This window comes from Lissotriton helveticus, chromosome 3_1, assembly GCF_964261635.1.
Source record: "Lissotriton helveticus chromosome 3_1, aLisHel1.1, whole genome shotgun sequence".
Taxonomy (NCBI): domain Eukaryota; kingdom Metazoa; phylum Chordata; class Amphibia; order Caudata; family Salamandridae; genus Lissotriton; species Lissotriton helveticus.
This window is the reverse complement of record NC_136061.1, coordinates 988,709,834-988,733,000: the sequence shown is the minus strand read 5'-3', so window position 1 is coordinate 988,733,000 and position 23,167 is coordinate 988,709,834.

Here is a 23,167-nt window from a genome sequence, read left to right as displayed (position 1 = left end):
TTGTCTGTGGTAGATTACTATAGAAAGCTGCCACTTTATCTGTGAAATATGCTGCAAGTTAATTGCAGCATACTGTAGTGGGGGTGGGCATCAAGCTTTCAGATTGGAGAGAGAGTTGATGATGCAGAAGAGCTATCTTGGGGCATGAGCTGCTTTTATTATTATATTTTCATAATATATAGCCTGTGCTCTTTTAATATCCTGATGATATTGTCTAATAGCTGTCCTATAGGAGCGTTTTAGCTTATCCTCATATTTTTTTCTCTATTTCCTTTCAAGCACTTTGCCGTCTTTTTGAAGGCAACTAAGTGGGTCTTATACTATGGTGATGACTTTTCTTTCTTTCCCTTCTTTATTGTAATAATGGGGACCACATCATCTAATGATTTTTTAAGCCTCTCATCAACTAAGGAGTTAGCAACATCAGGGCGGTTTCCAAAAGAGGGTTTGGTTGAGGCTAGGAGATGCATGGATGCTTCCTTGTTCAATTTTGCCCATCTACGACCTAAGCTGGTGGTAGCCGTCTTGGTTGATGGAGGAAGGGTACCCTTCAAAGTAAATGACATTAGGGCATGGTCTGTCCACACCATCGGTTGTGGTTTTCCTGTTTTTATGTTAGGATCATTACTGAACACAGAGTCCAGAAGGTGCCCTCTGTCATAAGTACAGCTTTTCACTCTCTGAGTGAGGTGTAGGCTAGCTAGATCATGCAGGATGTTTGACACAGTGAGGTTATTAGCTCTTCAAAATGAATGTTTAGTTCACCAAGAAGAGTAAAGTTTTTTTCCCATAGCCAGGCTAGATACTGCCTCTTTTAAGGCTCCGATGAATTTAGCGCTCGGGCCTGGGGGTCTGTAGATTATTAGACCTGAGAAGGAGGTTATAGTAGACAGGAATATGATGAAGGAGGGGTTTTCACTGTCTGTGATAGGCTTGGCATAGTAAGTACAATTAAATGTATCTTTTAAAATAATAACAATGCCCCCTCCTCTTATGCTCTCCGTCCTTCCTACATATGGAGAAGTGTGGCTCAATGGTTAGAGCGGCAGACCCTGATGCAGAGGTCTGGCCCGGGACCAGGGTTCAATTCCTGCCTTGGCTGGTCTTGGCAGATCTTGGGCTCATAATTCCTCGGACCAGATTTCTCACCTCGGTGCCTACTCTAAGCATGGGTCCCACGCTGCAACTCTGGGCAATAGCTTGCTTAGTCTCCACAACCGCCCCCTACAGCGCTAGGGATGCCTGGTTGCACCCTGGGGATGCCCAGGAGTGGACATTTCACGGGGAAAACCCAGGAAGGGTTCCCTAGCGGTATGAGTACAGCGCCAGGACACTCAGGAGTATCAGTGCGCTTTACAAGTATGGCTACATTTACATTTACATTTACATATATAATATCCTGGAGGGGGTGCTTGAATAATGTCTGGCAGGGAGCTATTGTGTAACCACGTTTCTGTTAAAAACAATACATCAATCTTTTTGTCCAAAACCAGTGAGAATAATTTGTGTTTGTGGTGCGCTAAGGATCTACAATTGATGAGTTTGATGTTCTATTTATTATGTCTGGACCTTGCTTGCTCTTACTTCTTCAGGTCCGGAAAAAGAAAAACTACAAGTGGAACAGCACACATCTTCATTACCTGGCCATACTAGTGGACATGGGGGATGTGCAGTTTTGGGCCTGAGTGTGTATAGGATTTTGGGAGAATAACTTAATATATTTAAGGAACATCCAACAGGGTCCCTGGCCCCTGGTCCAGTTCGGGCACGGATGGGCGAAGACAGGCTTGCCTTTGGCATGCCCACGGCGCATCCGCTGCGCGCCCGCCTCATATCTGCCATCTAAGGCTGTGCTAATAACCACTATCCAAGCTTGAATACTATGATTCTTTATACATTGATCTGCTTGAACAATAGCTCTAGAAACTCCAAAGACTTCAGAATGCGACCACTCATCTCTTTCTAAGAATGTGGAAATATAAACTTATATTTATCAATCTTCATGCAATGTATTGACTCCCAATATAAAAAAAGCATAATCTGATAGAGACTTCCAGGTGCAGACTCTTTACCTTAGAATATCCCCTGGTATCAGACTGGATCCGGAAGATTTTCGAGCAGTACCCCTGCATGACAGCAGGTGTCGTTTGGCTCGTGTCGGCATCGTCCACGCTGGAAGTGACTTATACGGTAGCTATATAGGTGACACCTCGGCTGATGTAATTTCTTTCTTTTCTTCACCAGATAGCGCTGATCCAGTTTGATCTATTCTTCAGTCACTTTTTGACATGTATTGTTCATTTTTTTTCCAAACTGTTTTATAATTTTCTCCCGGTATGAGGTCATGTCATCCGAGAAACCAGCTGGTTTCAAACCATGTGGGGCATTTCAAAGGCAAATGTCAGTGGAGAAGCGTGGCTCAGTGGTTAGAGGCGGCAGACCCGGAAGCTGAGATCGGCCGTGGACCAGGGTTCGATTCCCCACCTCGGCAGGTCTCGGGCTCAAAAAATTCCACGGACTCTACAATTCTCGCTCCGGTGCCTACTCGACTCACGGGGTCACACTCTGCGACTCTGGGCAATAGCTTGCTTAATCTCCACTACGGCCCCTCGCGGCGGGATGCCTGGCTTTCACCTTGTGGATACCCTGCCGGGGTATCTCACAGGGGAATACCAGGACGGGTTCCCTAAGCAAGCGCCTTGATGCCTTCGGGTGATACGTGCACTATATAAGTCGCAATACATACATACATACATACATACAGTGACAGACCCCCACTTGGTGTGTTTGTCGTGCTTGGAGCGTGGCCATGACTCCAAGACTTGTGAGAACTGCTACTCCATGCATCCCAAGACACTGAAGGTGCGCTCCCTCAAGCTCCTCGCCGCCTGACGTAAATGGACTTCTCAACACTCAAGGTACCATACGCGTGGAGGGTCCGCTACAGTTCATGGAGTCCTTCCCAATGATCGTCATCACACTCCAAGTCATCAGGGAAGTCGGATAAGTTCGACAAGCACAAGAAGTCAAAGAAGTCAAGAGGTCTTCAACATTGTCGCATTGATAAAAGATTTCTGACGAGATGTGGGAGAGTCGGTATTCCAGGCCCCGTGAGTTGGCAGTACTTGAACCTGGGTCTGCTCTACACTTCCCCAATTTACCCAGAGCCAGAGCAACTTGTGCCCAGCTGAAGGAGTTCTATGAGGCAATGTGCCTCATTTTTGGGCCGTCCGGCCCCTCTGGAGCACCTTCGGACCCCATGAGTTAGGTAGGGACCCTTAATGGACCCACGCTGGCAGGTTCGCTCTTGGCGCTAGTCAGGACCCAATGATCTGGAGTGGATCTGTAAGTGTGACCTCAGTTGCCTTAGCTAGCACCCCACTCCCACATCTAAAATAAATCCCATGGCATTACTTACCACTCCACCAAGTAGGGAATCTAAAGAGGCTGGATAACTTTGGGAAAAGAATGTTCTCTTCCACCAGCCCAGCACTGTGGTCAGCGAACACTGAGTGCCTATTGAGCTGTCATTCCCAAATGATATAAGACTCATTTGCTCAAGTGCCGCCCATAGCCTTGGAGGAGGCCCAAGCCATTCTCACCCAGGCTATTGCAGATGGGCGAGATGTAGCTAAATTCACAATTAGGTGTGGGCTTGAAACAATTGACTCACTGGGTATAGGCCTTGCAGCAGCAGACCTGGCTGAGAATTACTGGCTTTCAGGGGATGTACAGACTTCCCTCATGGACATGCCCTTTGACGGCTCTTGCTTTTTTGAAGGGAAAAGACTCAATGCTGGAGCGCTTTAAGAACAGCAGAGCTACAGCCAGGTCCTTGGGCTTGTCTGTGGCCCCTCGTCACCCTCAGTCTGCCCCTGCCCCTTTCGTGAAAAGGAAGGGGCTGCCAACTGCATCCATACCCTCCCAGCCACCACGGTCAACAGGCTTTCCGCTTTTACAAGGACGCAGGTCCCACAAACCATGTAGGACAGGTAGCCAGCGGTCTGGTCAGTCCACCCACCAGGCAGCCGCTACCTCCAAACCTGTTTAGTTTGTCATTCGACCATCATGGGTACCCAGTGGGAGGCAGGATACACCACCACCTGCCCCACTGGGGGTCAGTGACATCAGACCTCTAGATCCTACAAATCGTCCAAGTAGGCTACTCCCGAGCCTTTGTGACTACCCCTCCACCCATACCACACACCTACTATTAACTGACAGAGGACTATCTCACCTTGCTCCATCAAGAAGTGCTGTCTCCCTTGGAAAAGGGAGCCATAGAGAAGGTGCCTGCATCAGAAGTAGGATGTGGTTGTCATTCGTGCTACTCTCTGGTTCCAAATGAGGACAGAGGAATTAGTCCCATCCTAGACCAGCACCTTATCAACCTCTTCTTGAAAAAGGAGAAGTTCAAAATGCTCACACTCGTCCAAATTCTGTCTGCCCTTGACCAGAGAGACTGGATGGTGGCATTGGACTTGCAGGACTCATATTTCCACATTCCCATTCTGCCTGCCCACAAACATTACCTGTGGTTCATAGTGGACTAAGAGCACTTTCAGTTTGCTGTGCTCCCTTTTGGCCTTACCAATGTCCACAGGATGTTTACAAAAGTAATGGCAGTGGTTGCAGTTCAACTGCAGAGGCTGGGGGTTCTAGGCCTCCCCTACCTCAGTGACTGGCTGTTAAGGGCAGGCTCAACCCAGGCAGCCCGCTCCCACCTTCAGACTATGGCAAACCTCCTGCATTCGTTTGTGTTCACTATCAATGTGCTAAAGTCAGACCTGGCTACCTCTCAGATGCTCCCTTTCATCGGAGACGCTCTGGACACAATGCAGTTTTGGGACTAACCTCTCGAGCGAGACGTCCAGCATATGCAGGCTATGATTCTGATGATTCAGGCTCTAGTCTGGGTTTAAGTGAAACTAACTCTGAGGCTGTTGTGCCTCATGGCCTCCTCCTTCGTGCTGGTTACTCATGCCTGTTAACATTTGCAGGCTCTGAAGTGGGACCTGAAGTCCCAGTGGACATAACATCAGAATCTCTCTGACTTGGAGGTAACTACACAAGATCTGGTGGTGGGTAACAAACCGCGACTGGGTCAATGGCAGACGCCTCTCCTTTCCCCAGCCAGAGCTGACTGTAATGACAGATGCATCACTCCTGGGCTGGGACGGCCATCTGGGATAGACGGCGATCAGGGGACTCTTGTCTGTCTCCGGCGGAGTTCGAGCTCCACATCAACCTGTTGGAGCGCCAAGCCATTCACTTGGCATTGAAAGTTTTTCTTCCTTCAATCAAGGGAACGCTGGTGCTCTCTGAATGCCAGAGCATGTGAACTCATTCAAAGATGCCTAGCGGATCATGAATGACGTCTCCATCCGGAGGTGGTGCATGGCCTCTTTCAGCAGTCTAGAGAGCCTTGGTTACATCTGTTCGCCACCACCGACAACATGAAATGTCATCAGTATTGTGTGCTGGAGTTTCCAAGGTGATTCTCGCTCAGAGGAGCTTTTCATTTCGGGTGGAGCTATAGCCTGCTGTACTCCTTTCCGCCAATACCACTCCTGCCCAGAGTTCTCAAGAAGGTCAGAACTTTCCGGTCCGAAGTCATTCTTGTGACTCCAGTTTGGGCACAGAGTCAGGTATCCCAAGCTGCCATCGGTCCTTAAGTCAGGTTGCCTCTTCAAGAGGTTTCTGTAGCAGCAACAGGGGAGAGTCCTGCACCCAAACCTGCATACCCTCCACCTTCATGCATGACAATTGAGCGGCAACAGTTGACAGCTTTCAACCTTCCTCCCAAAGTCTATAATGTTATTCTGACAGCCAGGCATCCCTCCACCAAGTCAGTATACCCCTGCTCTTGGGACAAGTTTGTGTCAGGTTGTGCTTTGCACAATGTTGACCCTCTTTCTGCACCTTTATGTAAGGTTTGATTGTTTTCTTTGTCTTTTGCCTGCAGGGCTCTGCTCTGGGCACAGTTAAAGGTCATCTCTCAGCTATTTCGGCATTTTTGCAGTTGCCAGACCAACCTTCTCTCTTCAAGTTACCCGTCCAAAGAGGAGGAAAGACTCCACCATCTGCTACCAAAAAGAGCATGTCGTTCAACCCTGACCGCATAAAAGAATTCCAGGTGGATAATCAACTCTACGTGGGATGTGTTCGAGCCTAGAAAGGGAAGGCGGTGCAGAAAAGGACCATCTTGCGATGGATTGTTTTATAAAGCGGACTCTTTATATGATATACCACTGAGTGGTTATATTGTGCAAAGAGTCCAGATATTCCCACAGAAGTGGACAGGGCTCAATGTAAACCCAAAGTGCTCTATGTGTGGTAATGTGGACGAGCAGCCTTAGGCCTAACACAGAGGAGTGTAAGACATTTGTTATGCAGTGATTAATAAATGACACATGACTCAAAAAGAAAATCCACACCAATGTTTTTAAAATAAGCTTCTTTCAGGTTTTATTTTAAGACCAAGATGTATGCAAAAAGGTAAGTATGTTTTTCAGGAAAAATACTTTACACTTAGGCACCAAAACTGCACCACCAGCGACACAGGGGCAGCCGGGTGGAGAGGTCAGATTGAGGGTTGGGTGCCCAATGTTAACCAATAGAGACTGATGGTGTTCAAAGATGCGCTGCTCACAGGTGAGTGAAGCGGTGTCAGGGGTCGACCTCCTAGAGTTAAGGTATGTAGAAGGGGGGCCACAAGGCAGCACCAAATTTACACCTTCAGCGGAACAGAGGTGGCCGGGTGCAGAGTATCAACACACCGTCGCGATGGAGTCTGGCAGGGGTCACCCCACAATGGACTCTGGCTCAGAATCGCTGGGGAACCTTCGCAGGACCGGTGGCCCAATGGGACTCAAGCCATGGGCATCGAATGCAGAGGTGGGTCTGGAGGTGGTTTCACAGTTTCATGGGGCAGTTCTTTTTCTTTCAAAGTTGCTTTCTTATTGAACAAGTCAGCTGTTCTCTGGAATTCTTGATCTTTGTCGAAAGCAGGAAGTCCTTCCAAGGCTTTGGATGTTGCTGGGTGCGGGATTGGTTGTCTTCTGGCGCCGGATCATCAAGGACTGCAGACAGGACTGGGGCCAAGTCATGTAGCTTCTGCAGTCTTCTCTGCTGGTGCAATGCTGTAGTGTCCGGTTCTTCTTAGATCGTAAGGAATCTAATTTCAGGGCCTGGGGTGCCACCTAAATAATAGTTTTAGGGGCATCACAGGGGAGTGACAGGTAGGGACCATTGGATCTCTTTCCTGGGGTGTCTACACACACTCTTATGCCACCCTCCTGTGGGGGGGACATAGACCTAACCCTGATTGGATAAGTCCTACCATCTTCAAGATGGTGGGCCCTGAAAAAATGTGCTTCACTTTGCCTCCTGTACCTGAGGGGTGGAGTTGGTGACGGGGGAAGACCCCTCCTAGTCTTACTAAGTTTTCCCACTGATTCTCCCGCCATACGTGGGGGTTGTGAACCCGGGGGGCTGCCATCTGCTGCTAGCAGCAGAGGCTGAAGTCACATTACAAATGCAGCAAGGCATTTGAAGCTTCCCTCTCAAGCAAGGTGCTCATCCTGGGGAGGAGGTGTGACACCTCTTCTCAGGATGTGCATTGTTTCTGGCCTCAGAGAGCAGGGGCTCTGAACTCAGAGGTCCAGAAACATGTCTGGTGGTGGCAGGCTGCCAAAAACCTATCAGAGACCACACCATGGTTATTAGGTTTTCAGGGGCACCACTGAGGTGCCCTCTGGGTAAATGTTTCAATAAATCCCATACTGGCATCAGTGTGGAGCTATTGAGAGGAGCTGTTTGGTACCAAACCCTCCTGGATTCAGTAAAGCCATCATGATGCTGGGGAACTCGAGTTGTCGAGCTTCCAGCCATATACTCTCTATGGCTTCACTGGCACTTACAATATTAAGAATAGACTTAAATATTCTAGAGGCCTAACTACTCATGCAGATATCCCCACACCCGAGACATAGTGCACCCTGCCTTAGGGCTTGTAAGGCCTGCTAAAGGAGTGACTTAACTATTTCTTAGATAGTGCTGCATGACACACAGGCAGAGAGCCATGTCGACTTTGTTGTTTTTCTCGGCACCAAGGCATGCAGGCTGCCATGGCAGTTGGCACAGCCGTGCTGAGGGGTCCCAAGGGGACCCTCTTCAGTCCCAATGCCCTAGGTACCAGGATACCATTTATTAGGGACTTACAGGGGGGTCTGAAGTACCAATCGTGATACAGTTTTAGGGAAGGAACTCTGGCACAGAGGACCTGTTTGGCGGGCAGACTGTGCACTTTCAATCGAAACCACATAATTTTCCAGGCAAAAAGTGGGGGGCACTGCAACAGAAACCCACTTTCCCACAGTCGTTCTATGCATTATGATCTGCTAAGTCATAGCTGCCAAGGTTTCAGATTGCTATGTGTGACATTTTCATAATTTCAGTGAAATTATGAGTGACATTTCAATGACTATGAGTAACACTGACTCGCGGGCAAAATCAACTAATGAAGATTAGGGAAACCGATAAATATCAGAAATTACACCCACTTGGGCAACAAGAAACTCTAAAAAGGTCTTCAAACCGGAGACAGACTGCATTTCTCAGTGACAGTGACATTTTCCCCCTGAAATAAAACCAAACACATAAGCCCATAGAAAAAGCGCCATATCAGAAATTACACCCTTTAAAACAGTAATAAGCCTTGGAAAGACTTTCAAGCTGCTGCATAGTCTCTGAATTGCAAAGTTACTAACCTACTGCCCCTTTCTAAGATGAATGTTAACTTACTGCTTTTCAAAAAGAGGTTTTTGTTTTGGCATTTAAAAAAAACTGAAACGTTCAGGTCTTACTAGCAATATTCTGCTTAGGCCGCATGTGGGGAGCAGGGCACGTGCACACTTCAGTACGGATTACAGCACTACCAGGTGTAACATGAAACCGAAGTACAGAACTTCCAAGATCGCTTTTAGGTGACCACGGAAAATGAAATAATTGCGTAACATAATGTGAATGCAGAGCCTGAACACTGCCCAGAACAGAAAGACCCCCCCTGCACACATTTGTTTTCAGAAGGTGCTGTCACAGAGTTACAGATACCGAGCACGAGAGCTGTGCTGAATTAAGTTCTCTGGTGGTACTGAAAGTATCAGGACTGGCAGCGCGCTAGCGCTTTTAATAAAAAATGGAAAGTACACTTTGAAGAAAGCTGATACCTCACTGAGGCAACTTACTGTGTGAGTCGAATCGAGCAGCAATTGTTGTACAACGGCCTTCAGTTTCGTCTAAGGAAGCCCGGATAATAATGCGGCCATATCTACTCTTAATATGTCATCTGCACGCGACCTTTGAGACACTCCGTCTAAATCCTAAAACCCTATGTAGAATTGAAGAAGGACACTTCAATGTAGGTTGAATTAGGTTTAATGCTTAAACAAGCAGGTACACAGCTGACAAGAAGCCAGTCAGCGTCAACGGACATAACATATTACACAACATAACACCCTACAAGCACAGAAATGAAAAGTCTATCTAGCTCCTGACGTCCGGCGGCCGCGGCATGAGCCTCACAGGAACTGGGAATCGCGGCCGCATAGCTGCAGCACACTGCCATGCAGGGCACAAGTCGTAAAAAAAGAAGTGGGGGGACGCTGTCACCGGAAGTGACGTCACGACAGGAAGTGACGTCACGAAAGGTGCCGCGCTCCTCGTCCCAGAGGGCCAAAGAGTTAAGTCCAGCTGTTTGGGAGGGGGGATGGCGTCCCCCCGGTAAAATAAGTGGGGGGACGCCGTCCACCCGCGTGGTACCCCGACTCGAGCCCTGCTGCCATGATGCACTGCAGCAGAGCAGGCTGTTTCTCCCAGACACTGCCTGACTCACCGACTTGTCCCCGGCCCGCCCGGCCGCACTAGTTTTCGCCTCCAATCACCCCGATGCCTCTGATGTGTGGCGGGCGGCCAGAGTGTCCTGTCGGTGAGTGACGAATTATTCCGTCACTCTGGGTCTCGGCACCCCCAACCTGTCTGGCAAAGTGAAGGGGGGTTGGGGGGGGTCATTGCAGTGCTGTGCACCGCGGCAGACAGTCAGCACTGGACCAGAGGACTCGTGGACTCGCATTGAATCCCGCGCCGCTTCTGCATCACTTCTCCTTCCTCCAGGACCGGACGTTACAAAACAGTACTACCGCCGCGTCGCAGGAAATGCAGCCTGGCGCCAGGCACTAGGCTGCGCAGATTTGTTTCTTTGTTGCGCTCTCGGCCACTCCAGAGCTGAGAGGAACAATATTAAACTATTAATTAATTACTGAACACAGCAAGCAGCTGCTGGCAGCACGCCTTGGAGCACCAGAGCCGGCACACAGGCACCGCCGGTGGCGCATGCTGGCACCTGCAGAGCCAACATTTCAGAGTGGTATAAATGCGTGACAATGCATTTCAGTGCCGTGATGCGGCACACTGCACTGAAATGCGTGAGTGTCACACCGGATGCGTGATACTTGACAGGCATGGCTAAGTATGGGCAAGAATCAGCCCCCTGAGGACTTGTAGGCTCACTCCAAGAGAGCCAAGGCTGCGACCACTGGGTTATCCTGCGGCGTCATGGTCCTGGACATTTGTCAGGCAGCAAAGTGGGCATCCCTGCACATGTTCACCAAGCCCTACTGGCTGGGCAGTCAGGTTCGTAGTGATGAGCACCTCTCCTGTTTGGTCCTGCAGGCATTTGACACAAGTACAAACCTCTATTCTGACCTATATTGCTTTTTAGCAGACCTATTCAGGTTCTATCCTGCCATCACCCCTACCATTGGTCACTAACACATCTCAGTTAAACAACGTACAGTTAGTTCATTTTTTTATTTTCTTTGAATTTGTAAAAAAGAAATGTTATCATTTTATATTTTTATACATGAGAGATACATGCATATATACAATTAGCTCATAATATATTCAACAAATGTAACATCAGCAAAATTACTGACAAACAATGAGCTGTTATAAGCGTGGAAATAAATAACCCCACAGCAACCAATAACCATTCATTCTCACCACACAGACTCATTTATTTATTTATTTTATTTATTTATTTATTTAGTTGCGGGTTTATAAAGCGCTTGAATAAACTCCCAAAGGAGTATCTCCGCGCTCAGAGACAACAGAAGCAAAACCAGGGCAAAAATAATACAGGACTTTGGGCCCGATGTAGGTGGCCATTACCGGTCGGTAACGGCCGAATTCGGCCGTTACCGACCGGTAAATGGGTCATTGAGATGTAGGGGGCTATATTTTACAGAATCGGTAAATTTACTGAATCGGTAAATTTACCGATTCTGTAAAATACCGAATCGGTAATTTTACCGATTCGGAAAATTCCTGATGTAGGTAGCACTGTTTCCAGTGCTACAGGCCTTTTAGATTCGGTATTTTACCACCCAATCCAATTGGGTGGTGAAATACCGAATCCAGGTGTGCATGCACATCTGTGCATGCACACCTGTGCCATGTGACACACAGACATGCCCTAAGGGCATGTCTGTGTGCCACATGGCACACATGCCTGTAATTGGGGTGCCAGAGGGTGTCAAAGTGACACCCCCTGCACCCTTGCAAAATTCGGTATTTACCGATTCGGTAAATACTGAATTGGTAATGCCCATTGATTCCTATGGGCTTCAATGCCCATAGGAATCAATGGGCATTACCGATTCGGTATTTACCGAATCGGTAAATACCGAATCCTTCCGATTCGGTAATTGTACAAATACAAATACCTACATCTGCCCTCCTCTTTTTTACCACTTCTTAAATACCGATTCGGTATGAATCGGTATTTAAGAAGTGGTAAAAAAGATTTACCTACATCGGGCCCCAAGAGTCATGTTTGGCTACCTCATGACCTAACTAGTTAGACCTGAAACATAAAAGTTTTCAGTTTTTTCCTAAAGGCAAAGTGATCCGAACACTGCCTAAGTTGGAAGGGAAGATTGTTCCACAACATGGGACCCACCACTGACAGGGCCTTACCACCCTGTCTAGTCCTGCTAATCTTGGGAACCCTTAGAAGCAACTGATCACTTGACCTGAGGGTACGTGTGGGAACATAGGGAACACATTTTTTTGCCAAGTAGGAAGGTCCTAGGTCATGTAGTCCTTTATGTACTATACAGCATGTCTTAAATTTCACTCTTTGGCGAACAGATAACCAATGAAGTTTTTCCAGCAGTGGTTTGGATGGAAACCTGGGGGGAGCATTGAGGACCAACCTGGCTGCGGTGTTCTGTATCACCTGCAGTCGGTCCAACACCTCTTCATTAGCAGACACCAGGAGACCATTACAGTAATCAAGCCGGCTGATCACTAGAGCCTGAACAAAGTCTTTCTACTGGAGTCCGGAAGGAGCGGGAATACCTTACGGAGGAGTCCTATCACATGAAAACAGGACCCCACCGTATTATTTCCATGTTATTTCAAGGTCAGCTCCGGCTCCAGGCGAACCCCAAGGTTCTTGATTACTTGTTTTGGTTCGGGAACTGGACCCAGGTCTAATGGCCACCAATCAGGGGACCATAGTATCTTGGCCTCACCGAAAAGCATCACCTCAGTCTTACCAACATTACACTGAAGAAAGTTGGAAGATATCCACTGGGATACTGCTTTCATCCCCTCGGAGAAGGATTGTTTAACCTCCGGGGTCAAAGATTTAAATGGAAAAAGCAGCGGGGTATCATCAGCGTAAGACACTGGACAGAAACCAAAAGCTCTCGTTATATTTGCCAGGGGGGCCACATAGGTGTTAAAGAGAGTTGGGCTCAAACATGAGCCCTGTCGCACCCCCTTAGTGATCTTGACCTCATCCGACCGAAATTCACCCATGGTGACACATTGAGTGCGGTCGGAGAGAAAGCTCTTTATCCAATCCAGTGCCTTGCCACCCAGTCCATTCACAGTCAGTCGTTCGATCAAGATCTTATGCGAAATGGTATCGAACGCTGCCGATAAATCCAGTAGCACCAGGACAACAGAAATACCCCTGTCCTGATACATACGGAGATCATCAGTTATCGACAGCAGGGCCGTTTCAGTACTATATTTCGGCCTGAAACCGGACTGTGAGGGATCGAGGCTTCCAGATTGTTCCAGGAAGTTAGACAAATGCTTATTAGTATGCTTTTCGATGATTTTACCCAAAAAAGCCAGCAGGGAGATAGGTCTAAGATTGGACAAATTGGTCCATGGAACGGAGATGTTCTTACGAATAGGTCTAACTAGAGCCTTTTTCCACTCTCGTGGGACACGTCCCGTGTTGAGTGAGAGGTTCACAAGGTTCTGAATTTCCGGACCAAGCACTCTCCCCACCACTCCCATTGTTCTCACTGGTAGTTGATCTGAGGGGCTCCCACTTTTGATGTTATCGATCAACATCTCTACCTCTAACAGGGTGATATTCGGAAATTTAAGAAATATGTCAGGATTAGCACCTACTACTTTCATTCTTCCTATCAACATCCTAATACAAACCACATGAGATTCATCCCTGTGAGGGGTCCAGAAATACTCCAGAGAGAACAAGGATTGCTGAAGCAATTTCTGCTGGTTCTGTTTTTCCAGGGACCGCTTCCCAAAGGTAACACTTGGTCTTGGTCTACACGCGTTTCAGTGGACAAGCCACCTTCTTCAGGACCAGGATAGAGGAAAAGGGAATCTCAGACCCAAGGAGGCCTAGGGTTATCTGCGACTGATCAATCACCCTATATGGAGCATGTAATTAGTCTTCTAAGCAACATGTATATGGTTTGATAATTTGAGAGCCCACGCAAACTTTTGTAAGCAAAATATCCTGCTCAATAACTTTTTACTCAGCTATTCTTCAATCCAAGATAGACATGGCTATACGTAGCCCCTTATTTCAATAAAACACCAAACCTTGACGTTTGATTCACGTTTATATGTATGTTTGTACAACAAACTCGACAGCTGCGTTTAGCTGTTTTACGGAAGCCTATGTTCCGCACTCGATAGACGTAAAAGACGATAATCCTGCAGGACATTGAAAATGAATTTTCTTTGCAGTCCCACCTCCAGGGAGGTATTGCTTGGGTATCTAGTCTAAGGTAAGGGATCTGATGCTAGAAGTCCCTATCTGATGAACAAGTGACTTACCTTTCAGCAACGCCTCATCTGGTAGAGACTATCTAGCTGCAGATTCCTTACGGACCCACCCATCCTCCCCACTCTGCGAACCAAGTGCACTGTAAAGCACACCCTTCTCAGAGCCGTAGCTTGTCACACCAGTGGTCACTGCTCATCATAGCTCTGCACTCCAGGCTTCAAAAGTCACAAGAGTAACTGAAATCAGCGCACCGAGGTGGTGCGTAGATACCGTATTCGTCCCAGCCAACTCCCTGCTTGAGTTTATAATATATAATCATCATCATTATCATGACACCGACGTAGAGTCGCGGGTGTGTAGGAGTACTTTGTGAAAGTCTTACAGATCCTGTCTGACACCTGGGGACATTGTAAGGTAAGGAATCTGCAACTAGATAGCATCTCTACCAGATAAGGCGTGACAGAAGGTAAGTAACTTGTTCTTCAAAGCTTTATGCTTTTGTTATTGAGCCCCTAGGGTGCAGGGGTAAGACTACATCAGGAACCTTTTTCTGCTTTATGCTCCCTCTCGCTCCCTCAAATCTTCATTTGACAGTTTTATCTATGTCCCTCACATCAAGAAATCCCAAACAGACCTTTTCAGTTAATTTCTGCCTCTTTCTGGAATAAAAGTCTAAAAATCAGGAAACATGGGGCTTGATGTAGGTAATCTCGATTTACCTACTCTTAAATACCGAATCATACCGATTCGGTATTTAAGAGTAGGTAAATGGGATGTAGGTAATTTCTAATTTTAAATTACCGAATCGGTAAGATTCGGTAATTACCGAATCTGAATCGATAATTGACATTCATTCCTATGGGCCTGTAGGCCCATAGGAATGAATGTCAATTACCGAATCGGTAAATACCGATTCGGTAATTGGGGGAAACATTGAAGGGTGGCAGGGTGTCACTTTGACACCCTGTTGCACCCCTCAATCTTGTATGGGTGCACATGTTGCAGACATACATGCCCTAAGGGCATGTATGTCTGCAACATGGCAGCGTTTGAAAAGGAAAAAAAATGCTTTTTCAAGGCTTTTCATTATTTACCACCAACTTCTACTTGGTGGTAAATAACGAATTTTGAAAGCCCTGTAGCACTGATTACAGTGCTACCTACATAGCAAAATACAGATTCGGTAATTTTACTGATTCGGTAAAATTACCGAATCTGTATTTTAGGTGGCCCTACATCTCTTTTTCCAAATACCGGTCGATAACGGCCGAAATTACAGAATTTCGGCCGTTACCGACCGGTATTTGCCTACCTACATCGGGCCCTTTGTAAAGCATATCTCTTCTATGTCCCTCTCTGCTCCACTTCCTCAGCTTTATCAATCACAGCGCCAGGGCACAACTTGCTGGTAGTAGTGTGCTCTATACATAACTCGTTCATTCATTCAGTACAGCCAAGGTTCCTGGTACCCCTCCGGAAGTAAACACTTTCACCTGCCACAAGATTATTCTTTTGGCACAGGGAAAGCCCAGGAAAAATGCCCTAATGCTTTGACGTTAAAGCAGCATCAAAACGTAGGGAGTCACTTCTGTTATCACCTTCAAAAAAGCCTTGGCATACATGAAGACACCTTTGTAAGGCTCAAGGTAATCCATAATTACCAGAGATCACTGAAACTTCTGACTCTGCCAATTCTTAAGCATGCCGCTCTTTAGACTTAACTTCTTCCTTTCACCATCTTTCATCTCACTTTTGGATTGGACTTTACATTAGTTTGGGGTAGTGTGAACAAATCTGGGGTTTTGTAAACAAATCCATAAATCTCTTATTCACTTATTACAAAATGGTGCTCCAGTTGATAAATAGAACTAGTGGCTAAGCACAGTCAATGCAGCACTTGTGTTTGGTTGAGATTGTAGATTTCTGCTCACCTCCAGGTTGATTCAATTTTAACAGAAAGCCCATTGAGTCATCATTTGAAGCAGGATTGCTGATGGCGTGAGGGGAAAGAGCTACATTTACACAGGACCACAGCGTACCGTTTGAAACGATTGCTGGTACACTCAACAGCACTGTCAAGATTATTAAACCGCTGCTAGGTTCTGCTCCCATGTATTCATTGCAGGTAAAGCTTCCTATGAGGGTTGTGATCTGTTGTGGGCCACAGTGTGTGTCTTGATTTGTTTAATTCATGTATGGTTTTAAGCGAATAGAAGATGGAAAAGTCAATTACCTCAAGCATTATCACTTTCAATTCATTGCTGTTTATTTCAACTGACCAAGTTTTCACTTGCCAAACTGAGGTAAATGTTTCATTACAGGTTGGGTAATTACTCTGTTTATTCATTTCCGTATATATTAGCATGTGGTAACCTGCAGCTGTATACTTCATGGAATATTCTCCTTCCAAGCCCTGGACCCAGAGAACCTCTATGCTAGATATGGATGGCAAGATCACTGGAAAAACGATACTACATTGCAGTTTCTGATAGGGAGAAATCTAGACCAACTCATATTCCTGATTCAGACCTAAACCTTGTGTTAGGAAAAGGGGTTTGAACCCATGAAAAATGCATTTTTTTTCACTTTTCAACCTCTGGTGTTTGGATCTCTGCTGTGTGCTGAGCCTCCATAATGGAATCCCACACACTATAAGCTCTGTTTACATTTCATGATTAGTTGCCACCTGTAGTGCCCTCCTTTCAATATAAGGGCAGCAGTCTGTGCACATCTAGGGTAAGATGCTTAGGGAAGATTGCAGGCGACATGTATGGAGAGTATGTTTCCATTGTAAAAGTTGTGGTGTGGATTATGTCTGGGCATGGATAACATTTGTAGTGCTCTACTGTGTGAAGAATGGAACTTCTTTTGGATTCCTTGAATGTGTGTATCGTACCCAAGATGATGGATGGATGGAGAGAGCCTGTCAGACAAGGATGTAGATTGCAGCAAAATACCCGTGGTCCTTTGTACTAGACCAGTCTCTAGTTTGTGGAGGACAGGAGTCCAAGGGTCCTTTTGAAGAATAGGTACATTCATTCTGCCGTTTCCTGCTCCATTGTTCTCTAGAAAATCTGCCCCACACAGGATAATAGACAGTTAGGAGGAGTAGCCTATCCATACTTTGTGGCCCGTAAGAGGAGGAGGGCAAATCAGGTACAAGCGGTGCTGCCAAGCTCTCACCGCCACTCCCCATACCAATATCTGGATGGGCAGCGATTAAGGAAGAGAGCAGGGAACTGCAGCCTTCCCATGCCCAACTGCTTGGAAAGGAGTGCAATGCCAGCGGAAGGCTCTTGACGCCCGCTGCATGTGTGTGGGTGCCCAATTTGGCAGAGGTGAAAATGCAGGATCCCTTCTTGAAAGTGGGCACAACAAACAGAAAGGAAAAAACTAAAACAAGGAATTATTTCCCAAGCCTGGCAACAGCTGCATCAAAGGTCTAGGAAAACAAACAGCCTATAGGAAAAGAAGCACGGCAGTAGGCCTTGCTCGCTTGTAAATAATGTGCATATTCTTTTGAGATGTTCCCTGAGGGTTAGGGGGTATCCACAAGTATGCTGTTGTTTTCTGCGGCCAACCAGAAGAAGTGATGAGCTCCCATAAGCCTTCCCATGCACAGGGAAGAAAACCAGCACCATATATCTCCAAGGCCAAAGGTTTAGTTACCCATGAAAAAGGAAGTTATATTTCCAAGAACTTGTAGGGTATCGTATTCTTTCACAATTTACATGCTGAGAGGTTACTTAGCAGCCAAGTATAAAAGGTAGAAACGTATTTTTGAAGTGAAATGTGAACCTTGGTAAAACATTGTCCTTTAGTAAAAAGTCAGCATTTTGTAAAATGATCACTGTTTTAAGTGATAATGAAAAGTTGCTTAATCCAATAGATCCGACTTTTGAAAATGCATACTAAATATGCTTATGGTAAAGCTAGTACGATTATGAATAACATGCAAGCATGTGTTACCAAAAGCAGTTGGCATTTGTTATTTGAATGTATGCTGACCTGACAACGTCTGTAGGTCTAACCTTTCATTGGTTAACCGCAAGGCCCTTTTTAGGAGGCACTTTAAAAGCACTGTTCCCACGAGGACAATGGTTGCAAACAACAGCCCCTTCCTGATGGAGCTTTGGACTGCTTTGCTGTTGCTACCTTCAAAGTCAAATGCCGAAGGGGTATACTTGGTTTTCAGTTTGGAGTTACAATAGTATGGGGCCCCAAGGACACCAGTGATAAACAACTATTGTTTTTACAATTGGGGTCCAGTAACCCTTGCAATCCCCATAAAAAACCTTCCACCACACCTTAATCCCAATACCTATGAAGTTTACTGGGGAATGCTATTGTCTGGCTGGAGCTTTGTGTTAACATGCAATCAGTGTTTCCAGCTTGACCAACGATTGTTCTTGCTGTACAAAGGATTAGATCGCTTAAATATGTTATTTTTAGTTCTGACATATGCAGATGCATGAGCCAAATCATCTCTTCTGGTGGATTATTTGGAGGTTGCTCCAGCTATTGAATGATTGAATTACACTGTTATACGGTTTCTATGAATTTAGTAGGTCTGTGTATCAGATCAACAAAACCTCATAATACAGAGACTGAGTCTTCTTATATAATCAGTAATGCACAGAATATTACTTTAAAAGTATGAAGTATGTCACCCCCAATGTGTATGTCCAAATCATAATGCCTATTTGGAGGGTTTAGCCTCTGATCACACACAACAGCCAACAACACTAATTCTAAAGCTTCTCCATTTGCTAGGCAAAGTGCATGTTACATGCCTCAGAGATACTTAAGTATGTAGGAACTTTCTTGCAGCTACTCAAATCCCAGCAAGGGCTGCTCAGCAATTAAAACAACATTTCAACCTTTCAAGATTAATGAAACAAAAACTATTGACTATGCTAAATAGTAACACTTTTTATTTATAGCGCTGCTAAATAGCCAACTTGTGGTAGCAAGTGCTATATAATACTACAGGTTGTTCTAAACCATAATCTCCTGTTCAAATATCCACTGGTCAGTAGTGAACTGCAGATGTTGAAGGAAAGTACACAGTGATACGTCAGACTTAAGTGCTAGATGTTTGCAGAAGTTTTGCAATACTTTAACTCCAAACTGATTGTATAATGTCCTTGTTTAATATTCTTGTTTAATTTGTATGACCCATAGTGCAAATAGAGGTCAGTTTTCAAATCCACTAATGCATTACACATGCTATCTCTATATCCTTTGGGAAACTGATTAGACTTTAGGCAAGAAGCATTGTTCATTGTAACTCTAATCAGGGTCCTTGAAGATGCTTGATTCTACAGTGAACGAATTATGTATGAGCCTATGGATTTTTTTAGCACTTGCCAGAATATCAACCATCTACAGGACAGTATAAAGATGTCAACAAAAATAGTTTTGAGCTCGAATGGAGCAGCAGACTGACACTAGGGGAGAAATAACAGATGCCTGATTCCAAGGGCATGCTGAGGTGGTACTGAGGTGTTGGTGTGCTAATGCCAAGGGATGCTCAGGTGATGCTGAATGATATTGAGGTGCTGCTGAGGGGGTGTTGAGGTGGTGGTGTGCTCGTGCGGAGTTGATACTGAGGAGAGGCTGAGTGATTCTGAAGTGGTGCTGAGTCATGCTGTGGTGCTGAGTCAGGCTTAGGCAGTTGTGCTGCACTAGTGCTCAGGTGGTGCTAAGTGATGCTGAGTTGGTGCTGTACTGAGGTGATTCTGCACTGATGGGGGTGCACTAATGCAGAAGTGGTGCTGTGCTGATGCTGAGGTAGTGCTGTGCTGCTGTTGAGGAGGTGTTGTGCTGATGCTGAGTTGATGCTACACTGGTGGTTGTGCACTGATGAGGAGGTAGTGCTCTGCTGATGATGAGATGGTGCAGGGCTGATGTGAAGTTGGTGCTGCGCTGGTGCTGAGGTGGTGCTGTACTGGTGCAGAGGTGGTGCTGTGCTTATGCTCAGTTGGTGCTGCACTGGTGGTGTTGCACTAGCGGGGAGGTGGTGCTGTGCTGATGCTGAGATGGTGCTGTGCTGATGCTGTGGTGGTGCTCAGGTATTTCTGAGTGAAACAGAGGTGGTGCTGAGTGGTGCGGAGATGGTGCTGAGTGATGTTGAGGTGGCACTGAGTTATGCTGAGGTGGTGCTGTGTCATGCTGAGGTGGTGGTGCTGCGATAGTGCTCAAGTGGTGATAAGCTGGTGCTTAGGTGGTGCTGAGTGATGCTGAGTTGATGCTGTGCTGAGGTGATGCTGCACTGATTCTGAGCTGGTGCTGCACTGATGCTGTTGTGGTGCGGTGCTGTGCTGGTGCTGAGATGTAGCTGCACTGCTAGTGGTGCTCTGATGATGCTAAGTTGGTGCTGTGCTGATGCTGAGGTGGTGCGTGGTGATGCTGTGCTGATGCTGAGGTGGTGCTGAGTGCGGCTGAGGTAGTGCTTTGGGATGCTATGGTGGTGCTGAGTGATAATGTGTGATTGCTGAGTCATACTCAGGTGGTGGTGCTACACTGGTGCTAAAGTGGTGCTAAGTGATGCCAAGTTGGTGCTGTGCTGAGGTGATGTTGCACTGATGCTGAGGTGGTGCTCAGCTGATGCTGAAGTGGTGCTGATTTGGTTCTAAGTTGCTGCTGAGGTGGGACTGCGCTGGTTTTGAGGTGGGGCTGCCCTGGTGGTGGTGCACTGACGCAGAGGTGGTGTTGTGCTGATGCTGACATGGTGTTCTGCTGATGTTGAGGTGATTCTGAGGTGGTGCTGAGGTGGTGGTGCTGCACTGATGAGTAGGCTGCACTGATGAGTAGTCTGCACTGATGCTGAGTTGGTGCTGCAGTGGTGGTGGTGTACTGATGAGTAGGTGGTGCTGTGGTGATGCTTAGATGGTGCTGTGCTGATGCTGAGTTGGTGCTGTCATGGTGCTGCGCTGATGGTGGGGTGGAGCTATGATGATGCTGAGGTGGTGCTGAGGTGGTGCTGCATTGTTGCTATGTTGGTGCTGCACTGGTGCAGAGGTGGTGCTCTGCTGATGCTGTGGTGGGACTGTGCTGGTGCTGAGCTCGTGGTGGTGCACTGATGTGGAGGTGGTGCTGTGCTGAATCTGAGGTGGTGCTGAGTGATGCTGAGGTGGTGCTGAGTGATGCTGAGGCAGTACTGAGTCCTGCTGAGGGTGGTGATGCTGTGCTGGGGCTCCAGCGGGGATGACCTGGTGCTCAGGTGGTGCTGAGTGATGCTGAGGGGGTGCTGAGTGATGCTGAGGTGGTACTGAGTTATGCTGAGGTGGTGGTAGGACATGCTGAGGTGGTGGTGCTGTGCTGGTGGTCAAGTGGTGATGAGCTGTTGTGCAGCTGGTGCTGAGTGATACTGAGTTGGTGCTGCGCGGAGGTGATGCTGCACTGATGCTGAGGTGGGGCTGCGCTGATGCTGAAGTGGTGCTGCGCTGGTGTTGAATTGCTGCTACAGTTGGTTTGTGCTGGTGCTGAGGCGGGGCTGTGCGACTGGTGGTGCACTGATGCTCTTCTGATGCTGAGATGGTGCTATGCTGATGCTAAGGTGGTGATGTGGGGTGCTGTGCTGATGCTGAGGTGGTGCTGAGTGATGCTGAGGTGGTGCTGAGGGATGCTGTGGTGGGCCTGAGTGGTACTGTGTTGGTGTCGAGTGATGTTGTGTGATTGCTGAGACATGCTGAGGTGGTGCTGCTGCACTGGTGCTAAGGTGGTGCTGAGCTGATGCTGAATTGGTGTTGCTTTGGTGCTGAGCTGCTTCTGAGGTGAGTCTGTGCTGGTTCTGAGATGGGGCTGCGCTGGTGGTGGTCCACTGATGCCGAGGTAGTTTTGTGCTGATGCTGACATTTTGCTGCGCTGATATTGAGGTGATGCGGTGCTGGTGCTGAGGTGGTACTGTGCTGGTGCTGAGGTGGTGCTGCACTGATGCTGAGTTGCTGCTGCAGTGGTGGTGGTGCACTGATGAGGAGGTGGTGCTGCGCTGATGCTGAGATGCTGAGTTAGTGCTGTGGTGGTGCTATGCTGATGCTGAGGTGGTGCTGTGCTGGTGCTTAGGTGGTGCTGCACAGGTGCTGTGATACTGAGGAGGTGCTGAGGTGGTGGTGTGCTGGTGATTAGGTGGTGCTGAGTGATGCTAAGTTGGTAGTGCACAATTACTGTGGTAATGCTGCATTTTTGCTGAGGTGGTGCCGTGTTAAAGCTGAAGTGGTGCTGCATTTGTGCTGAGCTGTTACTAAGGTGGTGCTGTGATGGTGCTGAGGTGGTGCTGCGCTGATGCTGAAGTGGTGCTGCGCTGGTGTTGAATTGCTGCTACAGTGGGTTTGTGCTGGTGCTGAGGTGGGGCTGTGCTACTGGTGGTGCACTGATGCGAAGGTGGTGCTCTTCTGATGCTGAGATGGTGCTATGCTGATGCTAAGCTGGTGCTGTGGGGTGCTGTGCTGATGCTGAGATGGTGCTGAGTGATGCTGAGGTGGTGCTGAGGGATGCTGTGATGGGCCTGAGTGGTGCTGTGTTGGTGTCGAGTGATGTTGTGTGATTGCTGAGACATCCTGAGGTGGTGGTGCTGCACTGATGCGAAGGTGGTGCTGAGCTGATGCTGAATTGGTGCTGAGCTGCTGCTGAGGTGAGTCTGTGCTGGTTCTGAGATGGGGCTGCGCTGGTGGTGGTCCACTGATGCAGAGGTGGTTTTGTGCTGATGCTGACATAGTGCTGCGCTGATATTGAGGTGATACAGTGCTAGTGCTGAGGTGGTACTGTGCTGGTGCTGAGGTGGTGCTGCACTGATGCTGAGTTGCTGCTGCAGTGGTGGTGGTGCACTGATGAGGAGGTGGTGCTGCAATGATGCTGAGATGCTTCTGTGCTGATGCTGAGTTAGTGCTGTGGTGGTGTTGTGCTGATGCTGAGGTGGTGCTGCGCTGGTGCTTAGGTGGTGCTGCACGGGTGCTGTGTGATACTGAGGAGGTGTTGAGGTGGTGGTGTGCTGGTGATTAGGTGGTGCTGAGTGATGCTGAGTTGGTAGTGCACTGGTACTGA